The following is an 8,860-nucleotide window of genomic DNA, read 5'->3' on the forward strand; positions in this document are numbered from 1 at the left end:
GCTTTTTATTGCTAGCTTAATTCAAGTGTGGTCAGAGAATTATAAAATGTGATAACTTACTGATTTTAACTTACTCTTTGTATCACGCCCTAAATTAGATAGACCATAACTGTCCTAATATCTATATTAGATATCTCAGAATGTCTTCTCACTTTCAGAGCAAAGACAAAAAGAAATTTTGGAGGAAAAGCACATACTGTTTTTCAAATGTATTAATTCTCCCATGGCCCCCCAAAAGGAAGATTTGAGGACATAAAAAAGGTTTATTATTATTATTATCTTGCTAAAAAATGTAAAACATAGCATAATATTACATTCTAATCCTTTTTTAATGTTTAAATGTGAAGTCCAGGAGATGCCACAAGCCCAGAGATAGAAGTTAAGAGTTGCTGGCCCACTTCTGCTGATGCCATTCTGCCCCTCACCCATCCTGGACTTACAGGCAGGCCCAAGTCAAGCCTCTCAGTTTGAGCTCATCAGCAAGGATATCCCCCATCCTCCACCCCAGCCTTCTGTGGAGAAGTGGCTCAAGTGCACCACACAAATTGGTCTAACACCTTACATTGTATTTGTCAGTGCATCCTCCTACCACATTTGGAGCAATTAGGTTTGGGCATACCAAAACCAAACACCTGAAAAAAGGAGATTCTAGAGAAATTCTTTCTTCATAATTTCCTTGGCAGTAAAAGGAGGGAAACTCCCCTCTGAATACCTAAACCCCAAACTATCACTGTGGATTCCACATTCCCACCCACAGTAGAGGAAGGAAATTGGCACAGATCTTATGCATATGCATATCATAGAGAAGTGCAGGAGCACACAGTCACAGAAACATACTCCAAAGAAGAAGAAAGAGGTGAGTATACCACTCAATGACTAAAAAATCAAAGCAGAGCCCAAAGAAATAGGAGAAAATCAGGAAATATCTCTTCCTCAAACAATCATCACTCTTCGCCAACCATAGATAAAATACAAGAGGTCACAAAAATATTAGAAAAAGAATTTGGAATATTTATTGTAACAACACTCAGCAATATGCAAGAAAACAGAGAACCAGTTCCAGGAAATGAGAAAATCCTTTCATGACACAATGGAGGAACTCCATAAGGACATAGACACATTGAGAAAAGAATCAAACAGAACTTCTGGAGATAAAGAATACATTGCAGGAAATAAAAACCCCCCTCAAAAATAGCAACAACCAATTAGACCACACAGAAGAAAAAAATTCTGGCCTTGAAGACAAAACCTCTGATTTAGTCCAAGCAACTGAAAAGAATACAAGAATAACCATTAAAAATGAGGACAAGGGACCAGCAGTTAGTGTAATGGCTATGTCACTGGACTCCCATGTAGTCGCCCGCGGTTCGAGTCCCGGACTCGGTGGCTTAAACTCACGCCCGGTGTGTGCGCGTGCATGCCCAAGATCCTGAGAGGAGAATGGAGGAGAAAGGATTGCGGCATGGCCATTCCCCTGGGGTGGTGATTTCTCGCTTTCTGTCTCTGTCTCTCTCTGTTTTTCTGGAGAGTGCACATGCCCTATAGCAAAAACCTCTCCAAAAAAAAAAAAAAGAGGATAATATATGGGAAATCCTGGACATCATTAAATATCCCCATAAAATGTATTGCAGGAAGGTGAAGAGACAGGTAAAGCCATAGAAAATGTCTCATAATAGATTAGCTGAAAACTTTGCAAATTTAAAGAAGCATGTGGACATCCAAATGCAGGAGATACAAAGGACACCAAATAGATACAACATAAGAAGATCCTCTTCAAGGCATATCATAGCCAAATTAGTAAAAATCAAAGACAAAGAGAAAATTCTAAAAATGGCAAGAGAGAAATGCCAAGTTACTTACAAAAATTACCCCATTAGACTAACATTGGCTCACTAAGCTGAAACAATGTAGGCAAGGAAAGAATGGGAAGACATATTTAAAAAGAAAAGCAATTTCAGCCAAGAGTACTGTACCCAGCAAGATTATCTTTCAAATGGGAAGCAGAAATAAGATCATTCACAGATAAGCAAGTGCTAAAAGAATTCACCAAAACAAACCAGCTCTTCAGGAAATACCTGAGGATCTACTATACCAGGAAAGCTAAAGAGAGACAAATAGAAGTAAGAGAATACAAAATAACTAGAAAAAAAGGATAAATCCACACATATTGACAATAACCTTAAATGTCGGGACTAAATGTAGATGCAACAATTTTACACACAAGCAAGTTTTTTTGTTTGTTTGTTTGTTTATTCATTTGTTTTTGGAGAGGTCTTTGCTATAGGGTGCGTGTGCTCACCAGAAAAAGAGAGAGAGACAGAGACAGAAGGCGAGAAATCACCCCCCGGGGGGATTGCCATGCCTCAATCCCTTCTCCTCCATTCTCCTCTCGGGATCTTGGGCACACACGCACACGTGCCCAGCGTGAGTGTAAGCCGCCAGGTCCAGGGCTCGAACCACAGTCGACTACAAGGGAGTCCAGCGACATAGCCATTACATCAACTGCTGGTCTCCAAGCAGGTTTTTTTTAACTTTATTTTTTACTCACTTTAATTTGACCAGAGGGGAAAGAGAGAGAGAGAGAGAAAGTGAGAAAGCAAGCCACCAGGCTCAGGACTCAAACCACAGTCGGTCATGTGCGAGTCCAGGGCCCTTAGCCACCACACCACCTGCCAGCCCCAACATGCAAGCAGGTTTAAATACAAATCCACCAATTATTGGATAGATAGTTATCTCCCAGGTTTTAATTTATATATTTATTATAGACATTACTTATTGTATAGAACTAGGTAATAGAGAAAACATCCCGAATGTTACAGCTCAGTCTTTCTTTGGAATGAAATGATAATTAAGAAACAAAACAAAATAAAACAAAAAGCTAAAATGAAGAACTCTGTAAAGCCTGTAAATCATCAAATCATTGGCTTTACCATATCTTTTAAATATCTCTTTCCAATTTTGTTTTATCTTCGATTTTTTGAGAACTTATTTCTTTATGCACAGTACAGTGCTATAGTCTTACAAGATCTCACAGTGTATGAGTAAAAGTGCTTTTTATTTCTTCCTAATGAGCTGTTGTTACTCAGATAACTCTCCAGAACCATAATCTTCAACAAAATCTGCTGCATCCTGACATAAGAATTCATTCTACAAGGATATCTGCCCAGAGACTTCTTGTCCAACCTTGAATTGACATGACATTTGTTACAGATCCTGAAAGCTGAGGAAAATTATCTGAAAACAATTAGTTTAATCCCCTCTTCCTTCTCTCTCACTAGAGGTTTTACCCTTTACTTGTTTGAGTATTTATAAAATTTAGTGAATATCTGTGAGGGCCACCTGAATTATGTTCATCCAGATTGTACCATGGTATAGTCCTTGAAATTATGTCCAAATAAAGTCCTTTTTGCTGTACATGTCTTACGTCAGTTTACTTTCTTAGCACTCTCAGGATATGTAACCAGAAAAGAAATGGCTGGATCACATGGTAATTCTATTTTTAATTTTTGTATTTATCTGGTCATCAGAAAAGTCTTGGCACATTTTTGCATAGAAAAATACATCATGACTTTTCCGATGACCCAATATAAATACTGAGCACATGTTGAGCTTTTCAAGACAGTTTGGTGGGATTTGCCAACTACCTCCCTGGAATCTGGTTTCTCTCCAGTCTATGCCTTTCATTTCATTGACTGTGAATAGAAACAGATAGACTTAGTTTGTTGGTCACACCAAAGCTAGTCTCATTTTTTTCAGATAATAAAATGGGCTGAGAAAGTTTAAGGACTGTACTTTATTGATTCACATATACCCATTTTATATTTCTGAAATCAGCAGGCATCTTGTAATCAATGGAGCCTTACAATTACTATTGCCCACATGATCGTACAGCATAGTAGTTATTACCTATATGAGTGCATATGTGGCCATGTTGGGTGATACTGTTACCACTTACCATGAATTTATAAACAACATAGAGACTAAACATGGTGACTTTTATCATTTTAAATGTTTTAAGAGTGTTCACTCTGAAGTGACATTTATTGTATCTGCTGAAAGGCACTGAAAATAAAGTGTCAGGGTAGCAATAGAATATTAGTGAAACAAACATATATCACTGGAGGAATGTATGCAGTTCCACATTTTCTTGCAACATGATGATGAAGTGATTCGGAAGACTTGAGAAAGAAAGATGCTTACAAAAAAAGAACACTTTGTTGTATTTTGTTACTGATAAATCCAAAAGAATTGCCAAGCAACACAATTGAAGGCAGAAGATAATGTCACATCTCTCCAAATAAGGCAAGAAATTTCAAGGATTGCCAAGAGAGGTCTGTATGGCCAACATCTGTTGCAGAGCGCTGTTGCTAAAGCTTTATGTCATTGTTCCACTGAATTTTGTTGTTGTTGTTAGTGGTATCTAAAATAATGATGCACCATATATTTAATGACATCTTAGAGATGATGGCTTTAAATACCTTGCCTAAGCTCACACAACTAATAAATAGAAGGTTGGAAACTTATATGCCAGGTTTGTGCTCCAAACCAGGAGGCTTTAGTGCATCTTATTTGATTTTATGACTTCACTTCTACTCTTTATTTTTGTTGTTGTTGTTGAGGTGTTTGTCTTAGGGCTCGGGTGCTCACCTGAGGGCGAAAGAGAGAGAGAGAGAGAGAGAGTGAGAGGAAAGTGATAAATCCCCTGGGGGATGACTATGCCATAATCCCTTCTCCTCCCTTATCCTCTTGGGATCTTGGACACACATGCACATGTGCCCAGCATGATTTTCAAACCACCAGGTCCAGAACTCTAAACACAGTCAGTTATGTGGGAGTCCAGCAATGTAACCATTACACCATCTGCTGGCCCTCACTTCTACTCTTTACTAAGACTACAAGCATTTCGTTTTAGGGGGAAAAAAAGAAACTATCACAATTATCTGATGAAGATAATCATGTTTTTAACAGTAATAAACAATACAATGCCTGATCATTTGTCATACCCTCTCGATTTTATCTCATTTGGTTTTCACAACACCGCATACTGGGTAAGAACAAAGTGCCTTGGGAAGCTTCACACCTTCATCTGTGTTCAAGTTACAACTAAACCATATGCTATCAGCTGAGTGACTCTGGGCTATGCACAAGCCTTGTTTTTATTATTTGTAAAATTTGGATCTCATAATAACACATCCCTTGAGGATTGTTATAAGAACAAAATGAGATAATGCATATGAAGTGAGGCAGCATACTGTCTGATACTTAAAGGCTTAATAAATGTAAGCTGCAGTTATTAGTAAAATAACTCTGTGTAACCAATTTTACAAATGAGAAAACTAAGGCTCAGAGAGGCTAAGTCAGTGCCCAAGTTCACAGAGCTAGTAAGAAGCAGAGATGGGACACCATCCCAGAACTGTGCTTGCCTTGGGTACAGGTAAAACCTGCATTAGAGAACATCTCAATGTCAATGCCAATTCAGTAAGGACTATTCTTTTATGATTTCCGTGTTACTTGACAAATTGCTGTAAGAGTGATAAATGCTTGAAAATTATTTTTTCTCTTCTCTCAGAAGGATGCTGATAGATGGAGATAGAAATAAAAGTTAAGTTGACTTTACTGACCAGTCATAGCATATGGTTATCAAAATGCCATGAGACAATTTTTATTATAACCAAAATCTCTTTATTACAAAAAAAAAAAGAAAAGAAGAAGAAAGAAGAAAGGAGGAGGAGGTGGAGGAGAAGGGGAAGGAGGGAAGGGGAAGGAGAGAAGAAGGGGGAACCAGCAGTTAGCTATGTCGCTGGACTCCCATGTAGCCGACCGCAGTTCGCGTCCCAGACCCGGTGGCTTAAAACTCACACCAGGCACGTGTGCGTGCGTGCCCAAGATCCCGAGAGGAGAATGGAGGAGAAGGGATTGCAGTGTGACCATCCCCCGGTTCAAGGATTGCCAAGAGAGGTCTGTATGGCCAACATCTGTTGCAGAGCGCTGTTGCTAAAGCTTTATGTCATTGTTCCACTGAATTTTGTTGTTGTTGTTAGTGGTATCTAAAATAATGATGCACCATATAATTAATGACATCTTAGATATGATGGCTTTAAATACCTTGCCTAAGCTCACACAACTAATAAATAGAAGGTTGGAAACTTATATGCCAGGTTTGTGCTCCAAACCAGGAGGCTTTAGTGCATCTTATTTGATTTTATGACTTCACTTCTACTCTTTATTTTTGTTGTTGTTGTTGAGGTGTTTGTCTTAGGGCTCGGGTGCTCACCTGAGGGCGAAAGAGCGAGAGAGAGAGAGAGAGTGAGAGGAAAGTGATAAATCCCCTGGGGGATGACTATGCCATAATCCCTTCTCCTCCCTTATCCTCTTGGGATCTTGGACACACATGCACATGTGCCCAGCACGATTTTAAAGCCACCAGGTCCAGAAATCTAAACACAGTCAGTTATGTGGGAGTCCAGCAATGTAACCATTACACCATCTGCTGGCCCTCACTTCTACTCTTTACTAAGACTACAAGCATTTCGTTTTAGGGGGAAAAAAAGAAACTATCACAATTATCTGATGAAGATAATCATGTTTTTAACAGTAATAAACAATACAATGCCTGATCATTTGTCATACCCTCTCGATTTTATCTCATTTGGTTTTCACAACACCGCATACTGGGTAAGAACAAAGTGCCTTGGGAAGCTTCACACCTTCATCTGTGTTCAAGTTACAACTAAACCATATGCTATCAGCTGAGTGACTCTGGGCTATGCACAAGCCTTGTTTTTATTATTTGTAAAATTTGGATCTCATAATAACACATCCCTTGAGGATTGTTATAAGAACAAAATGAGATAATGCATATGAAGTGAGGCAGCATACTGTCTGATACTTAAAGGCTTAATAAATGTAAGCTGCAGTTATTAGTAAAATAACTCTGTGTAACCAATTTTACAAATGAGAAAACTAAGGCTCAGAGAGGCTAAGTCAGTGCCCAAGTTCACAGAGCTAGTAAGAAGCAGAGATGGGACACCATCCCAGAACTGTGCTTGCCTTGGGTACAGGTAAAACCTGCATTAGAGAACATCTCAATGTCAATGCCAATTCAGTAAGGACTATTCTTTTATGATTTCCGTGTTACTTGACAAATTGCTGTGCGAGTGATAAATGCTTGAAAATTATTTTTTCTCTTCTCTCAGAAGGATGCTGATAGATGGAGATAGAAATAAAAGTTAAGTTGACTTTACTGACCAGTCATAGCATATGGTTATCAAAATGCCATGAGACAATTTTTATTATAACCAAAATCTCTTTATTACAAAAAAAAAAAGAAAAGAAGAAGAAAGAAGAAAGGAGGAGGAGGTGGAGGAGAAGGGGAAGGAGGGAAGGGGAAGGAGAGAAGAAGGGGGAACCAGCAGTTAGCTATGTCGCTGGACTCCCATGTAGCCGACCGCAGTTCGCGTCCCAGACCCGGTGGCTTAAAACTCACACCAGGCACGTGTGCGTGCGTGCCCAAGATCCCGAGAGGAGAATGGAGGAGAAGGGATTGCAGTGTGACCATCCCCCGGGGGGGGGGAGTGATTTCTCGCTTTCTGTCTCTATGTCTCTCTCTGTCTGTCTGGCGAGCACACACGTCCTATAGCAAAAAAAAAAAAAAAAAAAAAAAAAAAAGGAGAAGGAAGGAAACAGAGAGACCAGGAGCTCTGCATGGCATGAAAGAACCTGGCATGGATACCGAGGCTCCCAAGGCTGTGGCAACTGAGAGGCCCGCCCGGCCTTTACTGCATGGAGGCAGAAGCCATGGTGAGGGCGGTGGCCAAGAGCTTCTGAGCTGCATGAGGTAGCCTACAGCCAACCTGGCCCAGCCCCCTGAAGACCCTGCAGCCCAGCCCTCTATCAGCAACAGTGAGGACTTTGGCGGCAGTGTTGGCAGGGAGCTGGTGGACCTAAAGATCATTTGGAACAAGAGCAAGTATAATGTGAAGTTCCCCCTGGACAGCACAGGCTCTGAGCTCAAACAGAAGATTCACACAAGAACAGAAATCCAGTTTTCTATGCAAAAAGTCACATATAAGGAACTAATTTCTGATGATAAGACACTGAGAGAAATAAAAGTGACCAGTGGGACCAAGATGATGGTGGTTGGCTCCACAATACATGATGCTTTAGCAGTGCTTACTGCACACCCAAAGATGCTGTGTAGCAGGATTCAAAGGCCGAAGAGAACAAAAAGACACCTTTCTGCAGGCAGAAACAACGCAGGGAAGTGTTGGATAAAGGAAAACCTGATGATATGATGCCATATATTAACGGTGCCCAGGAGCGCTTGCCCACAGTACCCTTATCTGGCATGTACAATAAGTCTGGAGGAAAGGTGAGACTCATCTTTAAACAAGAACAAGATCAGCTGTGGATTGGCACTAAAGAGCAGACTGAGAAATTGCCCATGGGCTCCTTTAAAATGTGGTCAACGATAGGTCAATGAACCTATCGAAGGACTTGAAGATTACCATATGATGGCGTTTTAGTTGAGACCCATGGAAACTTCTTACTACTGGGTGTACTGGGTTCCAACTCAATATGTAGATGTAATCAAAGACACTATGCTGAAGAAATGGCAGTATTTTGAAAGCACTTTCACCTCTGGCCCAGGAGACTGACCCAAATTGAAGACAGAAAGAGAGAAATCACCCCACTCCCCCTAGGGAGGATGGCCATGCCGCAATCCCTACTCTTCCATTCTGCTCCCAGGATCTTGGGCATGCCCACACATGTGCCCGGCATGAGTTTAAGCCACTGGGTCTGGGACTCGAACCGCGGTGGACTACATGGGAGTTCAGTGACATAGCCATTACACCAACTG

General features: G+C 40.5%; 1 pseudogene; it reads left to right on the forward strand.

Moving 5' to 3' along the window:
- The first annotated feature begins 7,709 nt into the window (after window positions 1–7,709).
- Window positions 7,710–8,657, forward strand: LOC102468257 (ubiquitin domain-containing protein UBFD1 pseudogene; annotated as a pseudogene).
- The last annotated feature ends 203 nt before the right edge of the window (window positions 8,658–8,860 follow it).

This window comes from Tupaia chinensis, unplaced genomic scaffold, assembly GCF_000334495.1.
Source record: "Tupaia chinensis unplaced genomic scaffold, TupChi_1.0 Scaffold000706_1, whole genome shotgun sequence".
Lineage (NCBI taxonomy): Eukaryota > Metazoa > Chordata > Mammalia > Scandentia > Tupaiidae > Tupaia > Tupaia belangeri.